Below are 18,113 nucleotides of genomic sequence, written 5' to 3' on the forward strand. Positions count from 1 at the left end.
TCCTTCTATTATTGTCTTTTTTTTAGTGTGCTTTTATTATATAAATATATTTTCCTGATGCATTTCAATTCTATACACAAAATGTTTTTCCAGTAGTAAATAGAATAAAAAATACAGATCAAAATCTTTAAACCATTATAATATTTATGAAATAGCAATGAAAAAACAGTTCTTGAATTAGAAAAACAATTATTTTAAAGATTTTAATTGGAACAACATGACACACATTATAACTGAAGAGTTTAAAGCGCTTCTTTTATTTTTAACCAATTTCCAATCATGGATCGAAAAAAAGCGTAAACTCATTATTTTATCTATTGTTAAAATGTAGTACTGAATTCTCTCAAAATATGTTTTTTCCTGTGTTCTGGTATAAATTAAAACTCAATTTAGTGTACCAATGCAAAATTTTAAAAAATATTTTACGAAAAATTCATATTCATCAACATTGGAGAATAAATGCCGCAGAAATGAAGGGCAATATTTTCTTCCCTAGTTTTGTATTATTTAATTGATGTTAATGCTTAAAGTGTCCTTTTTTAATGATTCCGATTAATTATAGGTTCATGAAGCGTTTTTCTTTCGAGCTTTTCGTTTTATTTCCAATTTTCAATGCAATGCAAAATCAATTTATTTCTGTTGATCTTAAGAAACATAAGTTTTGTTCAGAAAAAAAAAATTATTTTGCTTTTTTTTTTTTTTTTTTTTGTACTGATACTTCGTTCTGCCTTGACGATGACACTATTGTAACTGCTTTTACTATGCGGGTTTTTTTTTTTTTTTTTTTTTGTAAGGTTTAAGAAAATTTATAATTGAAATAGTGTACCTTTTTTTTTGTATTTGTCCGTTCAAAAAGAAAACTTTTCTTTTACTCATACATTTTTATGAAATTTCATTGCCATACTTCACATTTGACTAACTCATATTTCCAAAAGTAATCCTAGCATCTAAATTTTAAAAAAAGAAAGAGTAAAAATGCAAAAATAATAAACAAGAAAAAAGTTTTTAAAAATGTAGTAATATTTTAAAATTACATTTTTAAGTTAGTATCTTTAAACTTATCTATTTAACTTATGTTTGGTAAGTAAACTTAACCAAAAATTTTAAAACCGAAAAAATTTAAAATTGTTATCCCAATTTACAATTGTTTTCGAATATTGTTGTATTATTCATGACTTCGACTGGTTGTCCTTCTTTCCCAAAATACTTGGGTTTTTTTTTAAATTAATATATTGTTTTCAACCAGTCTCACATTCTTATTATGCTTTTACTTTATGTTTGTCTAGGTCTAAACGTTGTCCCATTTTCTGTTATTTTTAAATTCAAAACAACTTGTCTTGACTTTTATGTCTGCCTCATTTCAATGCTATAATTAGTAACTGCTTTGAATTTTATTTATTTTTTATCATTTATTTAGGCATTTTTTTTTGTTAACTTTTTATTACTTTTACTTGTATTTTTGGATACATTCGTCACAATTAACGCTTCTTCTGTTCAACTATTTAACGTAACCAAATTTTTTATATCATAAATTTATTATTAACTCTACGGTTTTCCGGCAACGATTTATTTACTTATATATTCATTTTTCTGGAGAGTTAAAAATATATGCGTCACCTCTCTCTGCATGGATTGCAATAGGTAATCCTTAAAGTAAGTTACGTTTTCATCATAGTAATTCGATTCCTCAACGCAAGGAACACTAAAACCTACGAAATTAACAGACAAATTTTGACAGAGTGCAGACTCAGTGCGGTGAGTGATTCCATGGTCAGATTATTTCTGCAAGATCAGAGAGGGCGAGTTTTACTCTTTTTCTCTACTGCCCGGATTTCACCCCAATTGATTTTTATTTCACAAGCACCTGAAGTATTTTTTACCAGTAGTTACTGCAATAACGGTATACCGAATGCCGATATTTCGAGCTATTTTTCAACTTCCTACTACCGGTATTTGCTGTGATAAAATACCGGTATTTTCGGTATTAGCAAACAAGAACAAATTGAGTTCATCAAGCATTTTAAAATTTAGATTGTAAGATATCTATATTTATTTTAAATGTGCATTTATTTGCAGTATACAAAATCAATTTACTGATGCATATGTTTGTATTCAAGAAGAAAACTTAATAGAGTATGTATAAAAAAAAGTTCTGGAACGAATGTAAAATGATATTTTCATTAGTAAGTGGTGTGATTAATAGCATTTTCGAGCGCTAATGCGCCTACCATGTTCTTATTACTTGTCCTTTCGTAAAAGTGATTTCAAATACAATTACAAATGTATTACGAAATCGTACATTGGGATACGAAAATGTATTCCACCAATAACAAATGTGTGCTTGCAATAAAAGGTGTGGAAAATTTTCACTTTAAAAATACATGGACCAAGGAAAAAAATAAAATATTTTTCTAATCAAAAATTTTGTATTTAACTGATAAAATTATATTTTTTAAATGAATGTACAAATAAAATGAATAAATAATGAAACAAAGAATGAAAAAATTAATTTTTTAACCAATCAATGTACAAAAAAAGTTAATAAAATAGTGAATGAGTATTAAAATAAATGACAGAAATAATATGTAAGAATGTACTGGAATTAATTAGTTAATGAATACGTATGTTGTTTAATAAATGAATCAATAAGTGAACGAAATGAACTACATTACTTTGCATCCCACGCACTGAAAAATTGCATTAAATTTACAAATTAAATCATGCAATTAAATAATTAAATGAGTATGACACTGGACATCAGTAGATCTCAATTATTTTTAAAACATTAAATGCATAAAATTTATCATTTAAAAAATACTTCTATATCGATAGCAAATTTTTAAACAACTGACTTAATAGTATAGAAAGTGGAATTATAGGCCTTGATCTTTCGAATAATTGATATTTTGGAGTGGAATCAACTTTAAGTTTGAGATCATACTTAAGGTATTGCTAAATAGGTGTCACTGCAAACTGTGAACATATTTTCACTTTTTCCCGCAATTACGCTTTGCCATTCTAAACCCCTTTTCCCTACTTACATTATTTCATAACTCTTAGCGTACCATCTCAGGATCACTATGCCTTGATATAGCATTTTAACTACCATCTCCACCACACTCTTCCTCTTAGCATGACGCCTTAGGATTGATATGTAGCTTTAACTAAATAGAGCGGGAGGGACTACAGGTGTCCAAAGTTAAGTACATGTTTTAGTACTGCTTTTGGCTTTACAGGATAATAGGAGGGGCTTTTCTTCCCGGTAGACTTCTTGTCATTTGAGGTTCCAGAGATTCTGCTGCGACACCAAAACTTTCCCAATTTTCGGTCGTAGAAAAATATAAACAATCATTCATATTAAACGGCTTTTTTTATCCGAGGCACATGAAATATGTCAAAGAGAACTGCAAAATGAAGGGTAAATGAGTAGTTACAGGTACCAAATCAGTGATAGGCAGATTTATCTTGCTTTTTGAATATCAAAATGATAATCGATACTCCAGAAGCACAATCAGTGGATCCTAAAAAATCCGTCTTTGAAGTACACCCCACTATTTTTATTCTTACAGAAGTTGTACTAATGTTTGGACAAAATGTTTAAAAAGAAAAAAAAAATGCAATTTTCTTCTTATAACTAGTCAAGCAAAATAAGGTATTTCTGTTATGGAAATAACTAACCGTAGTTATTTTTTTTTGGCCATTCTTACTCTAAACTATTGGTTAGAAATGGTAATAAAGCATTAGCTAGATTGGTAAACGATAAATAAAAAATGCAGCAGCATAAAAGTTTCATTTATTCTATTTGTTTATCTGTTTTTCGTGGTACTGTTCAAACAAACCTTTCAAAAGCTATTTTTCAGTGATCCACTTTTGTAATTTTATGTGGCTCGAGCCACATAAAAGTAAAAAAAAATCTTCGTAATCGAATTGGTGAGTTAAAATTGTATTACATTGTAAAAAAAATAAGTGTTTTGATATGGTTAAATAATTCTTTTGTGTATTTCCCTAAAATAATTGAATTCTGCTAGCATTTTATTATGACCATAACTAAGCGATGCAACCATGACTGGTCCAATCAATGCATCCCAGTTTATGTCAAAAAATATATAAATCGTAATTGAAAGTTAATGAAAATTTAATAGCTATAAAAGTGCAATTTCTATGTTCTAACATCATGAGAATTGTTTTCTTTTTTCCTGAATTAGAGTTGCAACATCATAATTCGATAAGAATCCAAATTAGAAAACCTCTTAACCATGCCCAGAACAAGTCATTTACCGTATCTAAGCTATGGGCAGCTGCTTCTGTTTCTTAGAGAAACTTAAGAAGTGAAACGTCATAGTATGTAAATAGTCTGCCAGGTTCTTAACCACAAAAGCTGCAAAAGTTGCCAACTGCCTTACATCTTTTCAAACTTTAAGCAAAGTGCGAAAATGTAGCTTTTTTTAAATCAAAATTTCGATTTTTACGCAGTATATTAAAATAAACAACTTCAACAAAATCCGAGAATTTTGAGTAATTTCTTAAAACCAGTGAAAATGCGTAGTTTAGGTTATTTCCTTTGACAGTAACGCGATGTTTCTCTGCACTATTTTCCTTTGCTTGGTAAACTTTGACCTATAAAGCAATATTTTGTGTGTGGTGGCGGTCCCTAGTGCGTTTCCTTTCAGTATTTTTTTCTACTTGTCTAAACGCCAAAGAAAAGGGGGGGGGGAAGAACTCCGGATGATTTTTGCCTGAAGGAATTCTTTATGCAACAAGAAAAAAACAAAGAAAAAACCAGGTAGAATTAGGATTACAAGTTCAAACTTAGTGCTTATTTTATTATGTATTCGATCTCTTATCAAAATTTCATGTAAAGACTTCGAAAGGAAACTTTATTCAATTCTACTCGTACCACTTTTTTTTCTTTCGTAGTGTACCTGTTAGTAGGAAAATCGGTTAAGTGTTTTTCGTAGGTGTTTTTTTTTTTTTCTTTTATTTCTTTTTCTTTTTCCATTATTTGATGCATGAGTATACGAAGTTTATAAAAAACAGCAAAGCAACATCTCATCATCTCAATTGGGTTGACTTAAACAGACAGGATCTGCTGAAAAGGCCTAAATTGTTATTAGATGTCATGAATTTTAGCGAACTGAAAGATGATTCAGATAAGACACCATTACAAACATAAAACAGACCAATACTTTATCCGGCTCTTGCCCTAACTAATCCGACACAACGAGGCTTTATATTTTTCCTCAAATTTCAAAATCAATTTAAAACTTAATTGGTAGTAGACAAGATAATGCTTAAATACTAAAAATCATACTTCTAACAATTGTACTCCTATTCTCCAGATATTTTTAATGCATTTGCTATAAACACATGCTGCTTTAAATTTTCTCCGAGTGAATTGGGAGTAAAAACATAATGGAGGAATGATATTCCCGTAAGACTAGCGTGCACAGCTGTAGATTGAAAGAGTATAGGATTCAAGAAATCAAAAAGGCTTTTGTACGATGGCTCAAAAAGCATGAAATATTTTAGGTAAATGTATCCAAGATATTCAAACAATTTTTTTTCCAACAAAGCTCGCTCGCTTCTAAAAGGAAGTTTTTAAATGTTTACATATTTTTCTTTTGAAAACTCATTTCAATACATTCTACTTATTGAACCTTATTTATTGTACACTTGAGAGTTAGTATTTCTTAGATGAAAAAGCAATGCATTTTTGTACCTAACGTGAAATTCTTCTTGTTACACCCAGACGCACTGCCTATTTCTTTTTTTTCCTTTTCAATTGTTTTTCTTTCTTACATTGATAAAGATGTAAGAGAAATTACCGTTATTTGTGTGAAACGTTACAGTCGGTTAAAAAAAGCTGGTTTTAAGCACTACTTTTTGTAGTTATACGATGTGTCTTGTTTTACAGCATATCGTCGCCTCAGAGCAACAGTGGAATATCTGTTATTCCTGGAATTAGATGCCTTAGATATTTTTTTTCCCTCATCATAATTAAATTGAAACTTGAGTTGTACATTAAATTTGAAACGCACCAATCACGGGTTTTAACGAACTAAAATCTTTACAATTCATCATCAACGAAAGATTTTTGCTAAAATAGTTGGAAATCTAATTAAGAGTTACTTTCAGTATATAAGAAATAAAATTAAGTTCCACTTATTTGAAAATAGAATAAGTGTTGCAAAATACAGAAAAACATTATTTTTCTAGATTGTTCCCGACAAAATATATTTTGTGCTTGCTTTATAGCATGGAGTTGAGTGAGTCGGAAACAAATTTTTTGATTTTAAAACGGAAGTTCAAATCTTTAAATGAACTTAATTTTCGAGCTGATTTTTTGGGAAAACTCTTAATGAAGTAAATTTTTATTTTCGGTCACTGAAAATGTATATTTTCAACCTTCAGGAAGCAATGAATGTTTCCAAAGCAAAAAACATTTGCCTTAAATTAATATAAAACGGAAAACATTATTATTTCTAAAAATTCAACTGCTTCCTAAAATACTTTTTTGTGCATCTTCCGCACAAATATTTCTAATTAATAAAAGGTAATGATTCTTTAAAGATCAACTTCCAAACTTGTAATTCTTTTTTGTTTTATAAAAAAGTTTAACGGATTAAAATAGTTTGTTAATATTTCCTTTTTATTTGCTTCGCGAATAAACAAAATGACAATTACCAAGTGTTCCTACATTGATATTGTAATCAATCGCTTTATTAAGCTCCACATTGTAGAAGATGATGCCAGCCTTGTCTAGTGGTCAGAGTAGCCTGACTGCGATGGAAAGGTCTCGGGTTCGAATCCCGGCTCGGGTATGAATGTAATTTTTCCCTCTTGTCCTGTGTTTGTGTGAATGTGTTGTTGTGTTGTGAACGGTTGCCTACCCCATAAACGGTTTCTTATGGCATGTGTGTAAAAGTCGGACTTCACACCAAATTACAGTATAGTTGGAAAAGTGAAGCAGCGCACCCCAAAATTGCCGGCCTAGCTGGCACACAACAACGGCAATGCAAAATATTTTCCCGTAAAGCACGTTTTAAACAATGATTTGGATTGCATATGTCAATCAACGAAAATTGTTACATTTAAGTAACAAACCCATTAAAGTATGGTGCATTTTTAACCGGCTTGAAAAAAGAAAGTTATGATTTCGTCTTGCGGTTTTATATGTATGTTTTCTGATTATTCCAAGACAACTCGACCGATTTGAAAAAATTATTTCTTTGTTTGGAAGGGTATACATTCCAGATGCTCTCATGGTAATTTGGTCTGGATCTGATAAGGGGCCTCGGAGAAATCCAAGAAACCTTGAATTTCTCATGTTGTGGTCACGTAATAGAGCTTATGTCAACTGGCGGAGTATGTCACACGTCCCGTGGTTTTTCCGTGACCGGTGTCAACTTTTTCACAGCAAAGGTTTTGCCTTCGTCTTGAACGATAATTCTCGCGGCATATGGATGATTAATTTTCGTCGCCTGTTAATTTTTACTTATAGGTGTTACTAATGTTTTACTACGTAGCAAAGCAGTAAATTAAATATATTTTGCTACTTTAATGGGTGAATCAATTACCTTAATATTATTTTGAAGTAAAATAACTTTATTTAGTTCACTAAAGTGTTTCTTTTTTTTTTTCTTTTTTTTTTAATATTTCAGGTTTCAAACATATTTAGAATTCAATCCAACGGGAATTAAATACAGAACATCCCTTTCCCGATGGTTTAATTTATATTCTTTAATAATAGGTTGTAACTGGTGTCCGATTTCTAAAGTTTGACCAGTGTTCTAGATTCACTATTTCACAATACCGCCAGTTTAATTTGAAATTAGGGTTATACTAATTAGCAGGCTTCAAGAAAAGGAGGAGGTTCTGAACTCGTCGGATTCGTTTTTTTTTTTGTACAATGTTATATAAGTACTCGAAGACACCTGTACACAAGGGCGTGCATAGTGGATGCGAGAAAAAACACCTGTTGACCCGGGCCTGAAAATGAAGGGGGGGGGGGCAATATTTTTAAAACTAAGGGTGCACTAGAGGGGTAAACAATATGGAGAGGGACCCGGAAAAGTCATTTGTGACAGACCCCAAAATTTCTGTTCACGCCCCTGCCTGTACCAATTACGAAAATTCTTCTTCTTTTTTTTTTTTTTTTTTGTTTAAAACAGTATACTTCCGCGGAGGTCTAATAGTAATCAAGTTCGGATTTGATGAAATTGAGAGAACCCTTCAATTATCATATTTAGATTCAATATAAAACCCATTCAGTAAGTTACCGCCCTATAGCCAGGGCTAAGGCAGAAATATATGAAATACACCGCCAGCTCAGTCAACTCCAGCCGAGGACTGCAGTTTCGTGCTTATTAGCACTCATCAGCCCTGCTCCTATGCATAGGAGCCCCCCTAATTGCGCATTTGAAAAAGCCTTTCTTCACAGTCGTCGGAAGTCTCAGAGACTCTGTGGTCTATTTCTTTCTCTATCGTACTTATCTTAGTTGTTTTCAGACTCATGTGCTCGACACTTTCTTACTCGAGATGCGCGTAAGAAAGGCCTCAACGTCATGTACCACATACTCTAACCTACGAAGGTATTTTATATTTACACTACTAAAAAACAAAAAATAAATTACTTTTAAAACTGAGTAAATTTAGTTTTAAGGACTAATTTCGTGTTTAGAAAAATTAGTGTTTAATTCAGGATTCGGTGGTTTGTCAGTTACGTTCGATAGTAATTATAGGAGGCCCCGACTTCAAAAAGTTATTAAAAATTAAGAGATTGTATATAATTTGTTAGGCATTTAAAATAATGCATCGTATAGTAATTAAAGTGTTTATTTTATAATTGGGTGTTTAGTTGATTTTTGTTCTGGAATTGTAAAATAAATTTCATTTCTAGGTTTGGGTAGGAAATAGGATGTAAGTGTAATCGGTAATATTTTGCTTTTCAGTTCCTCGGTGTGTTTTGAAGGCGGCTTTTTTTTATTTAAAAGTAATTTTTACTTTCAGACGCTTACCGTATTTTTGCCTTTACATGTCTTATTTTGCTCCAAATGGTTTTTATAACTGCGAGTGTTTCAGGAAATTTCTACCGTTTATGTATTTTGAAATTATAATCACCTTTTAAATGTTAAAAGTACTTGAAAGTAATTAAGAGTAATACTTGAAAGTATCCACATCTTAAAAGAAAATGATGAGTAACTAGTTCTTTTTAAATAATTAAATATCAGTTATTTTTCCAGAAAATACTTACAGGGTGCTTCAAAATGAATAGCGGGGTTTTTAACATGTTATAATATTTATTACACCAAACTCACAGTCACAAGTGATACATCAAATGAAAGAGAAACTCAAACAGTTTTGTTTGTTGGCATCAGTGCCATGCGCGTGGAATGTTTCTGCTGCAATCCGCTAGAAAGCGCTTGTAGCAAAGTTGGCGACTAAAGAACAGAAATCGTTTTGTGTTTTACAGAAAACTTCATCTTTCAGCAAGATGGTGCGCCGCCTCACTGACATAATGAGGTACGCGATTGGCTTAACCTAACTGTAGCCGACCGCTGGATTGGCTGTAAGGGGCCTATTGACAGGGCTTGTTTCCCATGGCCTCCATGGTCACCCGACCTAACACCGTGTGATTTCTATCTTTGGGGGTTTATTAAGGACCGTGTGTATGTGTCTCCACTGCCAGCCGACCTTCCCGAATTGAGGAACAGGATTGAAACAGATGTTGCAGCAATTACTAATGAGAAAGTTTCAAAGTATGGGAAGAACTCGCATATCGTCTTTACGTGTGCCGAGGGACGAATGGTGCTCACATTGAACACTTGTAGGCTATTATGTAAAACTGTTTGAGTTTCTCTTTCATTTGATATATCACTTGTGGCTGTAAGTTTGGTGTAATAAATATTATAACATGTTAAAACCCCGCTATTCATTTTGAAACACCCTGTATTTTCATTGTATAGTATCATATTGCAGAAGCCTGGTTTGACTTAATTACACTGAAAATCACATAAATGCAATGAAAAACAAAAGCAAAATGCGATCTTTTTCTTTAACTGACAGAAATCTCAACCGGTTCCTACGGGTCGGCAGGGGGGGGGGAAGGTTAGCGACACTGTAATTTCCCCCATTAAGCTATCATCAGTTGTTTCATTTAAACTAGGTTTAATTGTTATCTTTACACACCACTTGGAACTTCCCGTTAGTTTCAAACACAGTTCACTTATTCTGCCCAGCAGTCTCATGATAATAAGAGCCATCGCATTCCCCAGAGTACTTTTCAATTTTTTTTGGAAAACCCACGAGCTACTGATATTAGTTGTCCCTAGACGTTTATTCTCGCAATGCGTATAGTTGCCTAATGTAGATTGTAGGAGGACCTATCGAAATCTACCCAGTTTACACATTTCGATTTCAGATGGTAGTGCTTCTCAATAGTTGACTATGAATACGCTTTGAGCTCGAATCCATGTTGCCGAGTGTCTTTTTAGTCAGTCATTTGGAAACCACCAAAAACCAAATTCTCCGTCATCATTTATTATTGTTATCAATGTCAATCTTGCACTTCAACCTTTGTAAACAAGAAGAACTTTGCTGAAGGAATTTTAGTATAGATTTTCTGGCTCAGTCTCTGAGTTTTACAGATTTTCGAGGGTCATTCTAATACAATTCAGTTTACCGTATTAAGAAATGTTACTGTAATACAGTGGGTTACTCTGTTATAGTGGTTCCATTCGTGACAATTCAGACTTTGAGTTCAGACCTTGTTTCTGAGGTATTTTCGGCAGAACATCGCGATGTTCCTTAATTGTAATATTTAATGCATATTGTCATTGAATCTTTTGGCAATTGTATAATCAGCTTTTAAACGTAATAAATAATATAAGATCTAAATCAAATCAATACTAAGTGAGAACAAACCTAGTAATAACATTTCGAAAACGTGTTTCGTAGTTACCAAGTAGCGTTCTTAAAAATTTTAAGAAATACAAGCTATAGATTTTAAAAAATCTAAAAAGGAAATTTTTTTCCGGTCAGAACGTTACAACATTATGTAGGTAATTTGACCCCGAAACACGTGTCAGGAAATGTACTGCTGCCTTTGTGCAAGCCTCTTTAACTACATTTTTTTCAAACCAAAACTTTTTTTTCTATTATTTAATTTTTAGTTGTATTAACACAGTTACTTTTGGCAATATTTTTAAAGGAAATATTTAGCACCAAAACAGCAAAAAAAAAAATGATTTGCTTTTTCAATGAAATATTTTTTTAACAAAGCAGAGTCAATTATTTAAAATCTAAAACTGAAAAATTTGTCTAGTTATAATTAAGACTCTTAAAGCATTCGACTTAGTAACAAATTGATATGCCAAGCCGCTTTTATTTATGCATTTCATTGCTCAATAAGTGATTTAATGGATTTTTTTTATTTACAGGACTACCTCTAGGTTCAAATAATATTTATAGTTTCCTCATTATCTATCCACATAATGTGGTAAAATTTAAAAAGTAGAATTACTAATTTTCTAAAACAACGAAAAAAAAATTATGGTAGTGGAACAAAATTAAAATATTTCAAGGATGTGTGCCTGATTTAATTGTAAAGGTTTTTCAGAATAATGAAATCATAATTAAATATTTTATTTTTGAAAAACGGCGTTGTTTGTCACGATTAATACTGTCAGAAGCCTACTTGAATTGAACTTTTTTTGCATTCTAATAAGTCTATAACAAAAATCACAAGCTTTCCAATTCCATATCGTTTCAGCTTTCCGTGAGGAATTTAATATGTATATAAACCCCCTTTCATTTTTTTTCTAGTACACCAGATTTTCCTTTCTATATTAAAAAAAAGTATAATATGTAACGACGATATATTTTGCACACAAAACGTTTCCGAAATACATCAATTCATATGTTTCACACATTTGTATGTTAGCAATGTCACAGTTCTTATAGCGCTGTTGTCGAAACAAGCATTTATGATATATACATATACACGTTTTGCAAACTGTCTATTTCATGAATGGGAAAAAACGAGTTCAAACAATGTCTTTTAAAAGCATATTAGACACAATTTATAGCTTTTCTGTCTCTTTACTTTTTCCAAAGACCGAGATGTTGAAAGAAATTTTCCCTTCCATTCCATTTGAAATAAAGCATGTTGGAGAGAAATAAGATAAAATTGTCGGGGAAGAAACAAGCTTTCAACTTTCGACTATTTAATCCCTTAAGCCATTTAAATGCAGGAATAGCGTTTGAACAAAAGGGCAATAAAAGTCAACATTTTAATGTATTGACTTTTACTGCTTCAGTAGGCTATATATTTCGATTTCTTTCCCTTCTATAGGGTATGTAAAAAGGAGTAAATATCAGCACTGGAAGATTTTTTTTTTCACATTTTTTTAAGGTCTTATACATGATTTAATATTTCGAAAAGTCGTTCAACGTTGAATTTATCCAGGTAAAATCAGATTTATAAAGCTTTTATGTGGGTTTTTCCCTTGGTTTGGCATGTGTTTGTAAATATCTATCTGAATGTTTTTATTGCATAAGCACCGGAAAACAGAACACAAAACTTAAACTTATACCGAGTAAGATTTTCTTTAATTTGTCTTTCCTTTTCTTTTCTACTTTCAAAGAATTAACTGTTATCTAAAAAGATGCATTTTAAAAAATATACAAATGGTCTCTAAAAATAATTCTATTTAAATATCTTTAGAATATGCATGAGAATGAAAAAAACATACCGAAAGTAAAACACAAAATTCTGATAAACTGAAAACTCAAGCTTCATGAACACCAATGTATTTTAAATAAATGTTGCCCTCAAAATGAAGCAAAACCTGATAAACCATAAATATAAGCTACAAAGCTATTCAGTCTGAAATGTTGCTAATAACCGCCTAAAATTAAGCTTTTGTTTGGTGCCGAATAATATGCACAAAGCTACATTATGCAGCAAAAATGGAAACTTCATCAAAGCAAAACATTGGTAATGAATCATGATTAATGCTAAAACTGCTGATATGTTCCTAATATAACTAAGTATTTTTGACCTTTGCTTCTGATAACAACAACCTAATTAATATTAAATTTATTTGCAGTAATTTATTTCTATCACTCATCCTAAACTCAATACTACTATTTTGCTCATCGATCTTTCAGACTCAATAAATAGTAAATTAAACCGTTCTGTGTTACCACGGATCTGAACAAATAAAATACAACAGGACAGTAAGTTATAAAAGCTCAACTAAATAGGTACTCCGAAATCAATCACGAAACATTCATTTAAATTCACATTTTCATTATATAGAGAGCACCGATATTTATTCCTTTTTTCTCTTCAGTCGTTTTGACGCATTTTATTTTGCTATACAGATTGTCGTGATTCACCATTTACGTTTCTTTTAAAGAAAGGAAATTCAAAAAGCAATTTACTCTCCCATTCATCTTCAAACAATGTTTGTTCTGAAGAAACGAAAGTTACGGCAGAGAGAAAAACTAGCTCTTTTTTCTCCTTCTGTTCGTTGCCTTAAGTCGTTTAAGTAGAGTAATTGCAGTTGAAAACACGGGAATTAGAAAGATTGTTTTCAATTTCTTGATTTTTGATGCATAAATAATGTTTCTAAGTGCAAAAAGAAACTACTATTAGCACCTGAAAAACTACTACAGTATAAGATTCAGTTTTTATTTTCAGAATTGCGTAAAAAATAATAAAGTTAAATTTATTAAAATACTGTGTTTTATTTTTAGTGCTAAGGTAACGAGGGAATAAAGTTTGAATTATTTACCTAAGAAAGCAGATAAACACAATCATATTTCTTTAGACATTAAATAAAGTCAACTTTATATTATTTATTAATTGCCTTTCTATCAAACAGTGATTTGCTGTCTTATGGGCAAGAAACTACACTCTTACAAAAATTAATTCCCTTATTTCACTCGTATAAACGATATCCTCAACACATTTAGACTGCATTCGTCTTACGTGTCACTTGCTTCAAACTTCAGCAGTATGTACTTAATATATTTATAATAAATATATTAAGTTATTATTTTTTATTAAGTTATATATGTTATTAAGTTATTATTAAGTTATAATTTATAATAAATATAATAATATAATAATAAATAAATAATTGTATATATATATATATATATATATATATATATATATATATATATATATATATATATAAGTGAAAAATATTGAAAAGACCACACCAAGAGCCCATAGATGCGCAACGCAGCAAAACTAAAAAGCCAAGTAAATATAAAATTAAGCAAACAGAATTTCAAATATTAAACAAATTATAAATAATAAATGATGATAAAAAGAAAAAAATGCAAACAGCTATTAAGTAGGAAAAGATAAAGTATGAATCCAGAGCTCATCAGCCGTGGAGGATTCATTAATTATGGTTGAAAGACCCCAAATGACCCCAAATGTTGGCCATATTTGATCATCATAAATTTGTACTTTATTTCAATAATGTCAATTTCTGTGAAATAACTAGGTGCGTGAAGTATTCTAAAAGATTAGCGTTATGTATAATGGTTTTGCATCTGTTTTCTTTTCTTTTTTTTTAAATCTATGTAACAATAATGTAACAAAAAAAACCTTGAAGTTTTCAAAGACGTTGCAATCTTCATTGTCCACCTAAGTTGAATACATGAAGTTTATATCCCCGTTACTCTACCAGATCTGATCATTTATTAGTCTAACAAAAATAAAAATTATTATTTCTAGTTACAGTATCCATCAATATTTTCATTTTCTAGTTAACAAAGTATTGTACTTAACCTATGTGTTAAAAGACAATTTAATGATATTTACTTTTCATGTTACGAAAGACATTTTCCAAAACAACCACGTTTTTTTCTTATTTTACTTACACATTTATCAATTTTGCTTTGAGTTTTGTTAAATTATGATACATTTATCTTTACCATTGTAGCAACACATAAGTATACTATATTTGAAATGGTCGTTGCTGTAGTTTCGTTATATTTTCGTTGTTGTCCTTTTCTAAATAAATACAAGTAAAAATACATCTGGATCTCCAATTATTCTTCAAGCAACATAACAAATTCACGGAGTTCACTTAACAAGTTTTTTTCTTTTAATACAACTTTTGCATTTTTTAGAACTTATATGTTTTTACTTTATGTTCAATAAAAATAAACCTTACTCTTTTTACCGTTAATCTTGCTCAGGTGTGAGGAATTTTCACAACATATTTACGTTTATGCATTTTTTGTCTTCTTAGTTTTTCGGAAAATTGCATATCAAAGTGAAAAAGTGAAATCATAGAGATGTTTTCATTCAGGATAAGGAAGAAATACTTTTTTTAATCTTCTAATCACCAAAACTATGCTTTGAAAACTTTAATTTTACCCATATTTACACTGCTGAAACAACAATGAAATTTTAATGAGTTTTGCAATCCACACGGTGTTTTTTCTCTATATCTGATTTAAACTATGTCCTGTAAATAAGTTTCTTAACCATGCCACCATTCGGTATGAGGAAAAAAACCGCATTTCTGAAAACTTAAGTCTAATTATAATCTTTAAAAAATGCATAATTTACTCATATTTACACTGCTGATATGAAAAAAAAATCAGTGGTTTTCGCATTTAACGAATATCCTTTCTTCTCTTTTATCACCAAAATTGTTCTGTAAATAAAAGTAAAAAAATAATATTCAGAGATATACTTTTCTCAAGGTTAAGAACTAAAATGCATTTTTTTCATAATCGTCATATCACTAGCTCTGAAAGCTAAACTAGTTATAACCATAAAACACATCATTTACTCATATTTACACTGCAAAAATTTAAAAAACAAAATCAATGGTTTTTCACAGATTTATGATTATTTTCTTCTTTTCTTTTATCACTAAAATTGTCCTGTAAATTAAAGTTAAAAAAAAAAGAAAAAGAAAAACATCGAGAGATACTCTTCTCAAGGAGAAAACAAAAACACAATTTTTTCCACATCCTGATATCACAAAAACTAGCTCAAAAAACAAAATTAAATCATTGAACTGATCTCGAGAAGAAGGGAATAGATTACGGTGGAAGAAGAGCATATGTTTTACTTCATTAATATTTAGTCCTTCCTTTCTCCAAAATTTTTAATTTGTAACATACGCCCTTCTTCTGGGCACCCCATTCAATTATGACCATAAAACACACAATTTACTCATATTTGCAGTTGAAATAGTAATAAACTTTTAACGATCTTCACATTTCACGCGACATCACAAGAGGTCCAATGACAACCGGATCAATATCCCCTCTAAATAGGAACACTAGACGGAGGGCGCATCGGTATCTCATTACTTGGTACATGACAGTTATTCCTAGTGGAATCATTCAAGCAGTCCGGTGAGCTGTTATATGCCTAAACGGTCAACCGTATAATAACAGGCATCTTTATTTCCCTGGAGACGACCGTTACGACTATCATGCTCTCTGTAATGAGGGCCAAACAATATTGCCCTGTGTACATGTGACGTGTCATTAATAAGGAAGGGATACATTTGTCATTGTTTTTAACATTTGTATTCTAATGGATAACGGTAAATTTGCTGTAAATTTTACTACACAAATCGTTCATAATCGGTGGTGTAGTACTTACTAGTTTGAGTTTAAATTTAAAGCAATATGTTTTCATTTATGGGTTTTGAATAATGGGGGGAGGGGAGAAATGGGACGGAGAGAGTATTGGGGCAGCCGAAAATTAAAGGTGAAACAAATTATTTTTAGATTGTCCGGAAGAAGAAGTATCTTTTGACTCTTGCTCTAATCTGCTACATATTCTAGACAAGTTGAAAATAAGTTTACTTAGGCTATCCTAAGCAGCTATCCTATTCCTAACATCCCCTATTACAATTTGATTGGGAATTATTATTTACTTCAGTGTTGCAAAATCTTTTTCTGCCGGAAGGTCGCACTTCATATTTAAATCATTCTCGCGGGCCAAAATATTTATAAATTTCAAAATTGTGCATTTTTCTAAATGCCATAGGAAAATATGGAAAAGGAAAGAAAGTTACAAACCAATAATTGTTGTTTTCAAGCTTCTTGATGCTTATTTTATGAAACGCGTGTTTTCAAAAGCCAATTTCTGAATATTTGGCTCCAAGTTTATGACATTTTCCCTAGTCATGCTTTTCGATTAATAACATTGCACAAATCAACGAGCCATATGGATAAACTTCGCGAGGTTTCGACTCGCGGACCTTAGGGTTGAGCAGTGAGCACCACTGGTTTACTTGTGACTTTCTCTGTTTATGCACATTATTATGCATTGCATGCACTTTTTTTACTGTGGTTGATACATTCGTTGTTAAAAATGTATAAAGCCATATTTTTTGATTTGTTAAAACTACATAATTAGGTTTTTTAACAATAAAGTAAAAATCTTCAAAACTATGTGGTTTTTCTCTACGTCGTCGAGAATAACACATGAAAGTGAGAGAGAAATCCGAGCCATGTTCAGAAATAAAATGTATTGAGAATTTTTCGTCATTTAGAAATATGCGAAACGATAAAATCTTAGTCACGGAAATCTAAGAAATAACATACATTGTAAATTATATAATCGCGAACTTTTTTGCAGGCTTTAAACAAATGCATACTATAATTTTTGAAAATACCGAATAGTTATTGTTTATTATTTGTATAAGACTAAAAACTTTAAAAGGTTTTTACAGAAATAAATAAATCAACATTTAAAATCCCCTATATTTTAATGTTAGTATCTTTCTTTTCTTATTGTTAATGAACTCTAAAAATGTTATTGTCTAACTATTACATCGTTTTATTATTTCTCCTCTCCAATGCTGTTCTGTAAATGCTGTAAAATGCTGCTCCAATGCTGTAAACTGTAAATCCTGCGACGCAACTTAATGGCTAAATTAACGATATGTTTCAGACACACATCATTGTTAATCATTCCGACAGCTTCGCTAGTTTTGAAACTTTTTCATCTTAATTCTCTTATACAATATGCATTGATGAACATAATGCTGCTACAGAAATCATTATTTCCTATTTGACCACCAAAGCTTTGAATTTAATTAGAAGATTATCAT

The sequence above is a fragment of the Uloborus diversus genome, chromosome 10 (genome assembly GCF_026930045.1).
Source record: "Uloborus diversus isolate 005 chromosome 10, Udiv.v.3.1, whole genome shotgun sequence".
Classification (NCBI taxonomy): domain Eukaryota; kingdom Metazoa; phylum Arthropoda; class Arachnida; order Araneae; family Uloboridae; genus Uloborus; species Uloborus diversus.